General features: G+C 39.1%; 1 protein-coding gene across 7 annotated transcripts in view; it reads left to right on the plus strand.

Moving 5' to 3' along the window:
* RAPGEF2 (Rap guanine nucleotide exchange factor 2) overlaps positions 1-16,082 on the plus strand; it is a 184,525-nt gene that overhangs the window by 650 nt on the left and 167,793 nt on the right. The gene's annotated exons all lie outside the window — the stretch shown is intronic.

Here is a 16,082-nt window from a genome sequence, read left to right on the forward strand (position 1 = left end):
TAATTTTGGGGGAAGGAGAGGGAGAAACGCCAGCTGGGTTTGTTTTGAGGGTTGCTTCCGGTAAAAAGAAAATGAACTTAGAGTATAATTTTTCGGTGGTGTGTTTTTTCTTTTTTCTCTCTCTTTTTTTTTTTTTTTTTTTTTTTTTTTTACTCCCTCTGTGTGTGTGTTTTGTTATTGCCCCGGAGTACGGGTGGCTCAGGATTTGAATTCAGTCCCTACTTTTACATAGCTGGCTGGAGCTGGCAGCGCTGTTTCATAATGTAGGGGCTGAGGTCAGTGGTATTCTTGGCAAGTCCTTGCTCTCCAAAGTAGGGTGAAATCCTTACACAATGGCACCAGGCAGGAATTTTTTAGATACCTGCGCCGTGCTCCTGGAGCCCTCTTTATCAGAGGAGTGTGTGAGTCGAAGCCGTTTGTAAGCGTAGTTGCGCTTAGAGAGACTGAGAAAGGTTAAGCTGGGGAGTGGAGTGCGTACAGAAACATTTTGACTTAACATGACCTGAAAAACAACCAAACTGAATGAGTTCCTTCTGCTCCCGAACGGTTGCTGCAGTGGCTGTTGCTGCCAACTGTCTAAAGACTAATAAGCTTTACACTGATCCCCACATCAAGCCGCGGTTCAATAGCTAATGATACAAGGAGTTACTTTGCTTGGAGTTGTAATGCCATCTGTCCTATTTTCTAAGGGCTTGTCCTGCTCTCTGAGCAGTCCCTGTATTCGGGTTTTGGGGAAGAGATGCTGTTACTGATTGTTTTGGCAGGCGTCTGACTGGCTGGTGATGATTTTAAATTGGGGCAAAGAGGAAACCTTGACTTTTGCTCAGCACCCATAAGTCATTCCTCCTACTATAGATACGTCATTGTGGTAATGTTATTTTTATCCCCATGTTCATGGAATATGTGTCAGAAAATAAAACTTCTCATGGAAAAACATACTGACTGCATAGGCATCATATGTGGCATGCCTTTTTGGCAACTCTTTTTTTTTTCTTTTATATAAAAAAGGAAACTGCTTCTGGAACATGTTTTTGTAGTGCTAAACTTGTTTCTCTGTCCTTGTTTGACCTTTTCCAAATGTCTGTTTGCCTTCAGTGCTGGACCCAGCCCTTCAGTGTGTTGTGAAAGCTGAAGGAGGCTGAGTGCTCTGTCCTGGAGAAGACACTCTCTGCAAACTTGCAGCGAGGTCACTTGAATCGGTAGAGGCATAGCTTGCAGCTGGGGGGTGCCTACAGGCAGTGTCCAGCCTCAGGACATGGTTATGGAAGCATTTGGGGTGCTCAGGAGGAGAGATGCAGGCAGATGCTCAGAAAGCACTGGGTCAGGCCGTGGGGCCAGCAGGCTGGGCTTGGGGGATGATGCTTTCCCTGTGGTATGGTCTGTGCCATGTGAACCACTAAACTTTCTCGTGTCCTTGCCAATTGGCCTTGCTGTCTAGAAGGGATAATAAGGAAGCACAAAAAGGCAGAAAGTAAGAAATGACGCAGTGAAGAATCCAGCCTGAGTGCAGGGATAAAGCCCAGTGAAGGGCACGGAGCAGAGAGCTAAATTGGGAACACCAGGGCTGCATTAGTGCTGTGAAACTTCCCGAATCAGCACGCTGGCAGCCTGCTGTGGCAATCACCACAGGAAAAGAAACCCACCCTTAAATCCATGAAATTGACACTGGCCCAAAATAATCCACAGACAAGACCAAGTATGTGGGAAATCTAATATGTTCTTAGCACTGGAAATACTTGAAAGTGGTGGTGCTCTCCTGTTGCTGCTGGGGAGACTGGGCTTGCAGCAGAAAACTTGGTTGGTGTTTTTGTAAGTGGTCCATGTTGAATTGTGTCTATTAGTTTTCTGCTGTTGGTTCTCTGTTTGATTTTATTCTACAACAGTATTGGAATTTGAAAGAAATATGCTTATGCACATCATCTTTCATCATTATGTAAAAAGGAAAAAAAATACATAGAAAAATACAAAGACCTTGTTTTTCCTTCTTCCCTTAAAGTAACTTATTGTTTCTTTACTTGTATTTTCCTGTCCTTGCTATGCTATCTCTAAAAGATAGCTACTTAATTTTGACTTTTGGGAAGTCATGAGGCTTTTTTAAAGTCAAGGGAGGGTTGAAAAGAGAAAATATATTTATCATATTCGTGTCAGTGCAGGAAATAGCAAGAGAAGTATGTTAGTAGCATATTTGCTTCTTACTTATGTTAACAAACTCTTTGGGGTTCAGCTTCTCCCAAACCATGATGAGGTAAATATCTGTTTGACATTACAATTCACCCTGGACTGTCAGGGTGCAAATTTGGCACCATGCCTTCACTGCAGGCTCAGAGGACAGGAGTGACAGAATGATAGCCAGTATGTACAACTTTGAGAAGTAGGTCTGATAAACATTGTTGGGCAAAGCAAACTTCACTTGGCTTGAACTTTTGTAGTGCAAAAGTATCTTGGTAATTTTGGATTGAACTGATTTTTTTTTTCCTTGAGATAAACAGTGTATTCTGCAATTGCTTTTGTAAATTTATAACTTTATATCTCTTTGGTATATCCTCCTTTACAGAGTGTTCCTGACTTTTGTGAATCACAACTAATATTCTGTTGGCTAAAGAAAATGAGAAATAAAAGAAAAGGATATATATGTGGCCTGTACTTTAACATGCCTGTTGTGTAACTCTTCTCTTTAATTGATGTATTAAACTATTCATTTTCTCTTTGAAGATGTGAACTAGGAAGTTAATTTAACTACTTTGGGGAATCTAACTTTTAAATGTTCATAAATTACAAATGGTTTTATGCCCTTGAGCTGTGAGTAATCGAGATCTAGTTTTTTTCTCTCCTGACGTCCTTTTGCATGGACTGTTATAGCTTTAAGTCTTTACAAAACAAATTCTTTTTGGCATCATAGGTCATTTCAGAAAGCATGCAGTTTGATACTGGTGTAGCTTGGTTGAAAAAATAGGGCTGCTTTTGTTTTCAAACAAGAGAAGCTGAACCCTAATCTTTCTTTATCCTGACAACTCATTTGCATGGCATGGTATGTGAATAGCTGGTTGCTTCAGAAACTCTGCGTACTGTTCACTGTTTTCATGCCATGTGGTGATGTCTGCAGGAAGAAATTTTTTTGAATGTGTGCCTTATATATGTTAGATGCCTAAGGTTTGCTTCTGGAAACTGCTGGTGTGCTACATGAAGGCAGTTCAGCACAGCAGTAACGAGGAGCAGGGATGTAACAGCATCGCACCAGCTCTTCAGGGCGGAGGGGAGAACTGTACAGTAGCCCTTAGTTTGATACTAATGAGTCATTTAATGTCAGAAGACATCTAAACAGGATGCTGTTGTAAAGCAGATACTCCCTTCTCGAACACTTGAGAGGAAAAATAGTTTAATTATAGGATGTACCTATGCTTTTTCCAAATAAACTTTCAGCTTGTTCCCGAGTTGTGTTATTTTTATACTTGTAACCAGTGATAGCATGATTGTGTGCAATCTTCAGATAAGCCAGAAATGAACATTTCCTTCTTGCTACAGTGATCTCTTAAAAAAAATACAAGACTGTATTTTAATGGGATCAGAAGAACTAAGCGTTTTATATGTGAGTCTAGCAAAAGAATATTGAGTCTTTAAATTCAGGCTGATTATGTGTCTGTATATCAAATACACTAGAAGACTAAAATGATCTTCTTCAAAGGAGTTTATTTGGGATTTCTTTCCTTTGAAAAACAAAAATGTTTTGCAGCTTGAGTTGTGCTTTCAGATTTTCTTCACTGTCAGCATGCTACTGTGTTGCTGTGTTTTTGAGGTGAGCATTTACAGAGGAGGATAACCCCTGTTATCAGGCTGCTAACAGCACTATAATGCTGACAACTGATTCTGTTGCTAAACTCTCCTGCTGGTTCTTGGAAGCCCTGAGAAATGAAGGGCTGTGGCAGCTGATGCCTGGTGTTTGGCTGTATTGCATTGACATAGTGGTCTTTCCATAATGCATCTCAGGGCTTTGTTAAGTGGTTATTCAGGAGCAGCCTTACTTTGCAAGGTTGGACATTCTGTTTCTTTCTGGGGAGCCCATTTGGCCAACAAAATGAGATTCCTAACTGTGCTTTCCCATGGTGGTGGTCAGGCTTTCTGCTGACTGCAGTGACTAACTCTGAAGTGGGGTCATGAGCCTGTTATGTTTTGTGTTAACATTGGGACCATCGTTAGTAATGCAGCTTAATGAAGAAAGGTTGTTGCTGGTTCTTGATCTGGGCTCCTTTCTTGCTTAGCAGCAGGCTTCAAGTAGAATTGCCACCATAAAATCAGCTGTAAGGGTAGCTGCTCTGAACTAAAAAAACCCAACAAACCTCTAGATGCTGTAGAGTTTTGGAAACTTGTTCAAAATGGTTAACATACCTTGAATGTGTCTGAAAAACTGTAGGTTAAGTGATACCTTGTGGTGGCTCTTGGGCTGTAAGTAGGGGAGGTGAATACAGATGAAACAAGTTACTGTAGGCTCATGTATGTAGAGACCTTTAACCATGGGGATTTTTCCTGCTGTGTTTCAGCACTTAACTGGCAGCATAAAAACCAAAACTACTATTGGGAAAAAGTGAGACCTTTACCTGACAAGGCAAACAATCTATTTGTTTAGTACAGAAATAATATCAGAGAATGTATTTTGGAAGTAAGTGTATGTTTTTTTTTTCTCTTAATGTTTTTCTCAAGCTAGTATTACTATGCAGCATTATTTCATGCCCAACAAACTTACTTGTATGAATATATCTTTTTGTGGCTGATAAGTAAAGCTGAAAATCCTTGCATAGCTCAGATTTTCTTGTGAACTCTTTAATCTCAGTCTGTCGAAACAGCCCTGGAATGTTTGATTCTGAACTTGCAGTGTCAATTTTCATGTCATTTTCAAAACTAAGAGTATGTACTGCAATGGGCTGCTTAGTATCCTGTTTGTTTTGAAAGATTATGCTTATTTCCCAGTCTTTCTAATGGGGGTGTGTGTGTGTGTGTATTTCCCATAGCCATTCATATCTTCATGGTCAAGAGCTTTGAGGATGGCAGGAGTATTGATTGACTTTTTAATTTCTTTTGCAGTAGTTCTGCCCTGTCATAGGGCGAGTACTTTGTGCATGAATAAATTTCCATATCTTTTCATGATACGAGTTTTGCCAACACTTGCAAAGAGCTTGGTATGATCAGGAAGCCTTCAGCTGCAGCATAGAAATATGAGTGGAAGCCTTATCCTACACACTTGTGTGCTTTCTCATTGCATCAGAAGATTGCAGCTCGGTTGGCTGTACGTATCCGAGCCGGTTTGAAACTGGGAAAGTGAGGGTTTAACTGTAGCGCCGATAAGCTCTGTGTAATTTCCTACTTGATTAATTATCTGTTTGGTAGAGTTTGCTTTTGATTTCTGCCCTGCAGTGGCTGAAGAAGTGTTTGCCCTGGGTTTGGGCTGAGTATCTTCCTGTGAGCATGTTTTTTTCAGCCTTTGTGGACACAGTCTCTTTCCTGCACTTAAAAACTGGGAGCTTTTCCGTGGCATTCTTGCCTAGGAAATGTACTGAAGTGAGCAGTGCTGGGCCAAAAGCCCAGGGATCTTCTACTCAGTCCAAGCTTGTTTTGTCCACTTGCTTCCTGAGGTGCTGTTCAGACATCAGAGCACGTGTCTGTACCCTCTGTGATGCCAAAGGACCAGGATGCTCCCACCCATCCTCACCCACCCCACTGGTGCGGGGTGTAGCCAGTGGTGCTGCAGGAAAAGCTTTGGTGGAGGAGGATTATGGTAAAGCAAGACTGCTTGCTGTGGATAGGCTTGCTCTTCTGCCAAAACTAGTAATGAGCAAAATCCTCTGCTGGGCCTCTGAGACCAAAAGGACTGAAAGCTTTCATGTCTTGGGTGTAAAAGTGTAGGTCAGCAAAAGTAAAGGACATAGACGCATTTTCCCAAGATCATGTTTTCCTTTAGTAGGAGGTTGGAGTCTCCTGTGGATTATCTGTTTATTCATGGAGAACCCTTGGTACCTGAGGGGAAAAAAAAAAGATGATTTAAGTGTAACTTCTAAAGATGATTCATTTATTTTGCACTTATTACACTATCCCTTAGCTAAGGTTTTTTTGATGAGTTATTGTTTCTTGACATGCATTGTTTTAAAAAGGCTGTATGCGTAAAAGTTTTTAAAAGTCTATGCTTATGCAAATTACTGAGTAGTAACTGCTAGCAATAGCTATTCATTCTGTTGAACTACTGATCTGATTTTAATATTTTTTTCTCTAAATCAGAATGTTGCTACTTAATCTGTTAGCATGTTTCAAGAATGACTATATGTACACTGAACAGTCATTGTAAGAACTTTGACTTCCTTATTGAGGTTTTTTTGTATCCTCATGAGAAAATATATTTTGGCTTGTGTTTTGGGAACTTTCCCACAGTAGGAGATCTAATTTTTGCAAGGTATTGTTTGGGAATTCAAAAGGAGCACTGGCAGAAAGATAGCTCTACAAAGATGCTTTGTGAGGGGCGGCTGAGCCTGCGCGCCTTGTTTGCTGCAGCCAGTGTTGCAGATTTAATTTGCTGGGTATATTTTGCATGAAGGGGTGTATTTGAATTAGTCTCAAAGTGGAAGTGGTGCTCTGCTTCCCTTTTTCTGAAGTTGGTGAAGTTGACCACTTTTCTTGAAAAGGGAGAGAGAGGAGCCCTACTGCAGTGCTTTTCTTACAGCTTTGTTTGCAGTTAAAATTAGCTATTTGTTCTCTCTGGGTATCTCTGTTACGCCCATAGAGCTGTAGATGTGTTTCTTTGTGTGTGTCTGTCTTGTCTGACCTGAGTAAGAGTGATTAAATATTTGATTTAGAGCAGTTCTAAGGAATTCTAGTCAACAGTAAAGGTCAGCATGTATATCATTACCTGAGCAAAACACTAAAGGAATTGAAAAAAAAAAAATTAAAATATTTAAATGCTTTTAGAGGGGGGAAAAAGGCATCAGTTTGCTTTTCAGCACTGATAAAAATTAAAGGAATATTCTGATATTAATATTTCTGTGGACAGCATGATTTTCCTATTTTTCTCTTATTTGTGTGTATTCTGATAAACATGAACAACACAATGAAACAGCATCTGGTTTCAGTGTAAATTACCTGGGAATGTGTATTAAGTTTCATGGAAGACACATTCGTGGAGCATGCCTGTTGTTGACTGTCTTTACCAGGCTGTTTGTTTCTGTTTGCTTGCTTTTTGTATGTCTTGAAGTTAAAATAAACTTTGCTTAATAAAAATATTATGTAGTCTTTTTGGATTTTTAAACAGGAGGGTGTTTCCTGTTACCCATGGATTGTTTGCTTAGTAGTTTGTTGTTTTGTTTTTTAGTTTATATTTGCAGTTCTTTATTGTTAGGGATACTAGTCTCCCATTTTACTTTGCTTTTACTGCAGTAGGGAAAAAATATTGATGTAGCCTTTTCTATCTGAAATTAGCCATTCGCACTTTTTGCCCTGTTACGCAAAAAATAACTCAAAACTTAGAGGGGTGAGAAAGAATGTTACAGAAATGTGGTTTGTAAGCAGTTGATGGGAAAACAAGGCTGTACCACCAATATCTGCTTGAGGTTTGACTTGCTGAAACCAAAGGCTGAATCTTTTGTGGTGCATTGTATTTCTTTAGCGGCAGAGCTAGTTGTAGTGGGTTGATGCTGGATGGATGCCAGGCACCCACCAAAGCTGCTCACTCACTTTGTTTTCCATGCTGATGTTCTCTGCTGCCTCATTCCTGCCCATCCAGCTGTTTGTGAGGCTGCAAAAAACACAGGATAAGTGATGCAATCTTGTTAGCTGATGGAAGAAAAGGACCTTACTTTTGAGAGGTTGTGTTAGTAGGGTTTTTGCTTTCTAAAATTTAAGTGACTCAGTCTGGTTTAGATTGTGGCTTCAAATGTTTGTGTTGGTGCAGCTGAAGCTGTGAAGACCTATGATACAAGAGATTGAAAAGAAATGCTTATGGTTGTGTGTAGGAACCTCCTTTGCATTCACTGAATTGGGTGAGGGAGATGCTAAGGCTCAGAGCTTGGGTTTTTTTTGTATTGTTATACTGAATCTTGTCTGTATTTACAGAATATATATACAGTATAATGTATATACTGAATCTTATCTGTATTGGTTTGTTGTATAGTACTTGAAAATTGTGTGCTTGTGGGCTCTCTTCCTGGGGGCAAAACAAAGAAGTGACAATTTTGTTGGCATGCAATTTAAAAGGCGTATACACATTTTTCCATTTGGTATGTTAAATCTATTGGGACCCTAAAATATGTACCCTCCATTGTTTTTGTTTTGACTTTGAGGTAAGTGCTTCATCTTGTCAGGAAACCATTCCCTTGCCCGCCCAGAACGTTTCCTCAAAATACATGACCTTGCAGAAATCAGTCACACATTGCATTATGTGAGTAGCCAGCACTCGTTTGAATGGTTCTGCAGAGTTTTGCTGTTTGTTAAAAGATGTGTGAGAATACACAGCATACATGGTAGTAAATATTTAGATGCATTTTGAACTGAGAGAGAGAGGCTTGTCTGTGCAGTATTACAGACTTCTTTTGTCCCTTGCCAGTGGTGCTGTGAGTGTTCAAAGTGAATTCTCTCATCAGTGCTGTAAGACAGGCAGGTGCTGCCAGAACACAGCATCCCATTGCTGACTTCTATTTGTGCAGTAGCTCAGGCAGTTTTTGAAGGTGCCATAGCTACAGTAACAAAAAAAGATGGACTTTGGTTTAAATAGTTACATCAATATTTCAAAGTTCTGGCATTTTATTGTGTTCATGTCTGATGGTGCTTTATGTTGAAATAGCTTTGAACTTTATCTATTACCTGCAAAATTAAAATGTATTTGTTCCTATATCTGTTCTTATGCTGTTGTAGTTGTTCTTATATCTGGATCCCTACCCGTGGTCTTTACCTTTTGTGCCTCCAATTCCCCTTTCCATCCTGCTGCAGGGGAAGGGAAGGGGAGAGTGAGTAAGCACCATGTGCTTTGGAATGTTTCCGTAAGAGCACTAAATTGGGGAGTACTGTTCCTAAACCACAGCGGGAGTTCTCTCTGTGGAATTCTTCTTCAACTCTGGAGGAACCGCATCTCCAAAAAGAGTCAAAAACTGGGAATAAAAAGCAGGTTCTGGATGCTGCTGAAGCAGAATGTGTGCAAAGGTGTGTAACGTGGTTGGGCTTTAATCCAGTTGCTAAATTCATAACAAGATGCCTGAAAGCTGAAGTGCTGTAGTTGATCATGACACGTTTGTTGATTTCGTGTTGAGGAACCAGCAGTTTCACCAGTGAAGGCAGTAAGCGACCCGTCAATTGAAATTATATTATCTTAAGAAAAACAATAAATGGGAGTGTAGTTCATAGATGATACTCTATCTGAGTATGAAACAAGAAAAAAAGATTTTACACTGGTTCATGATGTTCAGGTGGTATCTCTCTCTAAACTCGATTAGTGCAGTAACTAAGTAGCTTGAATGTGTTCACTGCTGAGGAGCTGGTGAGCAGGTGGTAAACACTCCCAGTGAGAAAGTTTTCACTCTGAGTTACAGGAAAGTAGTTGTGAGGGTCTCAGTCTGAGCTGCATTTTGTGTTCTCCGTTGATCCTATGGTACACATGGCTGCATAGTGCACCAGGTTTGTTGGGGGTCTTCAATGGATTTGTTACAAATTTGAACAAAGCACAAAAGGTCAGATCTCTGTGTGCATGGCCTGCAGTGGTCTGATCTGGAGACTGAAGCATTTCACGTGTGCCATGGATATGGAAACACGAGGGGCTCCGCCAGCTACATGCTGACCGGGAGCTGGCGCTTGCTGCAACGAGGGTAATTGAGTTTCTCTCCTTGCCATGGCTTCTCCCTTAGTGCTGAAAGCTGCTAATTAGCACCAATGCCTTGTTTTAATTCAAGATGACTTCGTTGGAAGATGCCAACTCCTTGGTCGTAGGCCACTCAACTATCAGATGGCAGCACAATTCCAGCTCAGCTGTTAAAAATGGCTTGAGGTAACAGTGCCAAGGGAAGGGTGAGAGTTTTTTTAGCTCTGTTGTAGGTGTTTGCCAAGGTGGAACAGAGGAGGATATTCCATATCTGCTGTATTTTAGACAGCCATTTATTTTGGTGCTATTAGCTTGTATTTTACCAGGCTGAGTATTGACAGATAGCTGGTCTCCACTTGTCCTAAATCCTCTTTAAGAGTCTTGTTCAACTCTTCAATTTAAGATGACTTTTAGGGGAATATCACTTCCGTAGTTGAAAAACTTCTAGACTACAGGATATTGCTGGAAAATGTGGTCGATGCAATGCATGGCACAAAGGGGTAGAAATGCTCTGTTAGCTTTGAAAAACAGTTCTAAGAATGCAAAACAAAGAAAATTGAGTTTCAGGATAGGATACTTCATTTTGAAGTAGGTTTCTGAATGCCCAGGCAAATTATGAGTCCTTCTCCCTTCTTGTCATCATTCTTTGTATCTAGCCTTGTGCTATGGTTTAACCTCTGGCTTATTAATTTGATGTCCTGTAGTTTCTCCCTTTCTAAACCCCTATTGTAGTGCTTTTTGAATTTTGTGCCTTAGTCATTACTTCAGGTGAGCACTTAGAGCGGGGTGATTTGGCTAATAATTTATTTCACATTTATTTATTTCTGAGTGGGAAAGAAACTCTCCTTTATTTATAAATTGCAATACAGTGTACCTTATACAGGTTATTTTTCACTTCTGAAATAAAATATACAAATACTTTGAGTTTGTCATCATTGGAATTGTCATATGTCAGATTTCTACCTTTACCAGGTTTGATAAGCAAACATTGCTGTTTAACGTCTAATGTTCTTATGTGAATGAATATTTTATGTGAATTTGAAAGTGAAGAGAAAATAATGGCACTTTCTTACAATCCATCTTGGCTTTGATAGTAAACGAACATTTAGCCATGACGAAAGTAACGTGGTTTATGGTGACACAACCTGCATAAATCCAGTTGGATTTGCTGTTGACATTGGCCCACGTTCCAGCAGGCGAGTTGCCTTACATTTCTTTTGAACAAAGGAGGTCTGTCTGAAACAGGTGCTCTAATGGTTACCCTGGCCTTCATAAATAGCTTCTAGGTGAAGTATTACTTCTGTTAACCATGAGTAACTTCACAAGGCACCTTGGTTTACTGCATGAGGTTTCCATTTTATATTAAAAAAAAAACCTCACAGCCACAGCTCCGTGGTGTTTGGTGCCTCATAAGTTGCTGTTTATTTTTAGAGCATGCTTATCACATTTTGTCAGCCAAATATTGGCCTGTCCCGTCTGCTATTAGATAGCTGCTGAAATGCCATTCTCAAGATAATTTTACCTACCCTGGTTGTTCCAGGGTAATCTTTGTTTCTAAAAGAAATAATCTAAAACTTGCCAACTCTGCAGAACATGTAAAATAGTAGAAGATGGGCTTATTAAGTTTTGCAACCATATCATAATGTGTTAAATTTAATGTGACAAAATGGTTTTGAGAGTCTGTGGTAAGTTGCCTGAGTGCGTTGAAAAGTCTGAATGTTACTTATGAACACTAGTGAAAAATACTTCTAAATTGGTTGTAAAATGAGCCAGGAGATAATGAAGAAATAGCTGGGCCAGTCTCCAGGCTGGTAAGACATGGCTACTTGCACACTGTGCATTGCTTTAGGAAAACTGTGTCACGGTTTCTTTTAAGGAGAAAGGAAAGTTCTGCTTTAAACAAGTGACATTTGATATCTTACTTGATTTCTTTTCCTGTTTCTTCTATTTATAGATGTCTTCAGTTTGGGATTTATCTGAAAGCTAAGGTCAGGAAGTGCCTTCCTCCAAAAATGCTACTTGTTGTGGTTTTCTGGAATGTCCTGTCCCCTCTCCTTCCCAAAAGGAACTGTACAGAAAGTATTTTTCCACAATGAGACAGAGATCTTCAGCTCTGCAGTATCAGGCTGTGACTCTGGCATATCCTGGTTCACCTCCAAAACTGAAACTTTAAAAAATCATCTCTCGGTGTCCACAAGACTTAGATGACTGATTAAAACACAGAATACAGTAACTACTTCAGTTTCAATTATTTCTCATTTTAATAGAGCCTTCTATGTGGAGGCAGAGGAACATAGGCTGTATCCTATTTGGTAGGACTCTTTTCCCATTTAGATTTTCAGATGACCTTGATGACTTTGTTTACATAGGGATACATTTAGAGGAGATGCTCACCCACTCCATGCTTCTACCAACTATGGAAGGTCTTGGAGGATCTAAATAAGAAGGGTTTCTCCCACCCTGGAGGTCATGAAAATAACAAGTGAATGATCATTAAACATGTACTTTTTGGTGAGTTTTGGTGTATGAAAGAGGTTCTCTCCAGTTTACTAACAAAAGGCTTAACCACTTAAACTAGTCCTCTGAGAGAGTACAGCAATCCTGAGGGCAGCAAAGATGTGGGAGTGCAGTGAAAGCTTTTGACTAAACTGTTTTTTTCATAGTCAGGGTGCAGTGCAAGGTTTTAAATTCAGGATTGATTTCTTACAAGCAGCTCTATTTAGTCAGTCAAGTTTGCACTATTGTTTATGCAGCACTACAACTGAACTTGTATGTTTGTGGTATGACCACTTAGCAAGCATGCACTGTAAAGTACATCTGGGGAATAAATAAATTTAAAATTAGGTTATATTTGAAGTCTTTGTTAAAGTCTTTAACTAAACAAGCATCATGCACCCAAGTCTTCTTGTGATATTCCCCTTTTAAAATTTATTTAAACCTATGTTACTTATTGAAACCTCTGATGACAAGTAACTCCTTTTTGGAATATGGGTTTGACAGTATGTTATTTAGTCTATAATGACTATTTTGTCATCTCACTTTATTTTTTAATTGTTTCATATTTCCATATGCAGTAAACTTTATTTAGAATTAGGACCATCAGCAGTAGTTGAACATTTTGTTTGACTTCATATTTGTGTGTGTGGCTTTTGTAGAACTTTTCTTAATGGGCCTGATTAGTGTTTAGTACTTTGCATTTGCTTTAGGAGCCTTTGCAATGCGTTGTGGTGAGCAGGTTTCAGGAAAACCAGTGGTGAGTTTAATTGTCACTGTTGAACTGTCTCATCCCCAGTGTGCAGTGCCCCTTGAAAGAAGTTTCTGAAGCCAGCTCTGTATGTCTGAAAGTTTTCGTAGGTGTTGAAATTCAAAGTACTGAACAGAATGTTCTCAATTTATTTGAAAAAGTAGTGTGGCATTTTTTAGGAAACAATAACAAAGAAAATATTTTTCTGTATTGATACTGTTTTGACCTTTCTGGTGCCCTGCTAACTGGGATATGAGTTTTTAAATCTGTATTTAACTAACAGAAGAGATAAAACCCCAAGTGTCATATGACTTCCAGTAATCAGAGGTTTTGTGAACTAGTGGACCTGTTCCTTTTTTTTGTCCAGAATATTCTGTAGACTTTGCAAACAGAGAGTAACTTTTTGTTTTTATGGCTTTTTTTTTGCTTTCAAGTAGTCACCATAATAATTAGGCTGCTTTCATGTTTTTCTTGTATTCCTAATGCTAACTGTTTAAAATAACAGGGACCTACAGTTATGACAAAAAACCCATTTTACATCTGCATAAATTCTGTCTTGTCTTGCAGCTGTAAATTGTTGGGGGACGGCAGGCATCTTTTCATGTGTTTTGCTGTCTGCTGAAAGTTGGCCTTGAAACCACTGGAACTTAGTTGCATGTTAAAATGTGCGATTTTGTATTCCAATTAATGAGTGGATTTTGCAGCTTTAAAGTAAGGCAAGAGGCTCCATGTCGTGTGCAGAAGATGATCCTTTTTGCATCTGCTACTCGGTGTCTTGGTTTAGTATCTGCTGTCTAAAACATCAGAATGGACATTTGTCTTTTGTGATGGATGTGTGGGTTTGTATTTTTTTTTCCCCCCACAGAAGAAAAAGACAAAATAGTGTCTGTAAGGAGTGAAAAATGACAAAGTAGTGTCTGTAGATGATCTATGACTGCCTCCAGTGACAGACCATCAGGTGTGGTGGTCTGCAGGCAGCACCATGGTGTTCAGGAGCAGCTCCTTGGCGTTGAGTCATTTCAGCAAATTCCAGCTCTAAGGATAGCATGGCCCTGCAATGCCTGCATTGCAGCTTCTCTGGAAGGATAACCTGCTCAGAGTGCACTTACAAAACTTAGACATGCTGCAATCATGAGTCATTTAGAAAATTTTAGTTAGGAGCCTGCTGTTCAGGGACAAACACTCACTTGCAGTAGCTTTTCGAATACATTCCAACTTAATTAATTTATAAATTCTTTACTTTGACAATATTAAAAGGAAATTATTCCTGGGGGATTAATTTACCATTTTAATTAATCTTCTCAGGAGAAGATGATCTTCTGTGAATATCTTGCTAAACGTTTTTCCTGTAATTAAAAAGCTCGAAACTAACCAACCAACAAACAAACAAAAAAGGGAAAAGAAGAAAAACCACAAAAGGGATCTCTGTCTGTAATACCTGATGTGTGAGACCACCTGCTAACCAGAAAATTGTCTTTTGATCCGAGACAGATAAAGAAAATAGTGAGAATCTTCCAGGTAGGTGTGAGATAGTGACCTGATAAGAAGGCAGATACAGTAAAAATGTTGCACTAGTTAAATACAGCATCTCTCACACAGTGGGTCATCCTTTGTGCGTTTCAGCTTGCATATTATACCACCATCACCCAATTCTTTTCTTTGATGAACAGAAGGCTTTTTTCCTTTCTCCAGCTGAGAATCTCCCAGCTATTATCAACTACAACTTTAAATCTTTTTTCCCCCTCATTTATTCTTCTCATTCTACTGTTTTATTCTCTCTGCTCTTCTTATTCTTTTCATGGTTGCAGGGTTTCTGTGTGTGTAACTATTTCTGATTGGTTTATGCTGCTAGGACTCAGTTTCTAAAATTGCAACATTATTCACTTTGGTAATGAACAATGCAAGAAAAATGCTTTAAGGGCTAAAAGGAATTCAGCCTGTCATAAGCACTAAAGTGTACTTGCTGCTTATGGACAGATTCCTCCTTCAGCCTAAAAGCTATATGGGATTTATAAATCCCATGTAGTGTCAAAATCTGAAGGGTAGTTTAGCAATTGCCCTGGCATCTCTTAGTATGCTGAAATTAAAAAAAAACCCAGAACCCCTTCTCATTTTTTTCTTAGCTTGTTACTTTTGAGATTGCTATTTAATCAATAGTTTGTAGTTTACATTTGCTTTTTATTAAAAAAAATAAAGTTCCCGGTAACAACATGACTCTGAAATTACATACTTTAGAAATGATCTCTGATTGTGTTTATGTTAAAAAACTCATTCTATTCAAACATCTGTTTGCACTTGGATAAAATAAAGAAAATGACCTTTCTGTCCTGTGGGGTGTGTGCGGTTTCTTTGGTTTTGTTTCATTTTGCCTTATGAATAAATGTGTTAGGGCAACTGGAACTAACACAGCAACACTGAAATGGTGCTGCTTGGCAGCATGGAATGTTTGAAACAGCAGGAATATGCTCTATATGTTCAGTTGTGGAGGGTTTTTGTTATTCTGTCCTCACGATGCTGTCTTCAGTTAGTGTGAGTCGCAGTGACTATTCATCTAACATTTCATAGTCATGCTCAGTTTGGACAAATAGAGGATGCCTTTAAAAGAAAGGAAACAAAACTTCTCCACTTTGTGTAGGAGGACTGTAAAATACCTTAAATCACTGTAAGAATGAGGATGTACTTTCCAAATCATTATTTCAGATTTGGAATTGTGGGTAGCAGTTTGTCAGTCTTTCCCCATGTCTGTTAAAGATGTAATCTGGAAAAGCAGCTGGCACATAAATTATTCAAATACCATATTCCAGCTTTAAAAGTACAGGTGGCATCCAGAATCAAGTATTATTCATTTTTAGTGGAACCCTGGAGGTATTTAGTTGGATTTCCAAATAGTTTTGAGAAATAAAGCTTCATCTCTTGGATTTTCTGTGAACTGCTTCTTGTTTGACCAAGTAGAGGTGGGAGAAATTGTGGATTTATTTACTAAGAAATGCTTTAATAGTCAGTGTAAACTTAGAG

Source organism: Agelaius phoeniceus, chromosome 4 (genome assembly GCF_051311805.1).
Source record: "Agelaius phoeniceus isolate bAgePho1 chromosome 4, bAgePho1.hap1, whole genome shotgun sequence".
NCBI lineage: Eukaryota > Metazoa > Chordata > Aves > Passeriformes > Icteridae > Agelaius > Agelaius phoeniceus.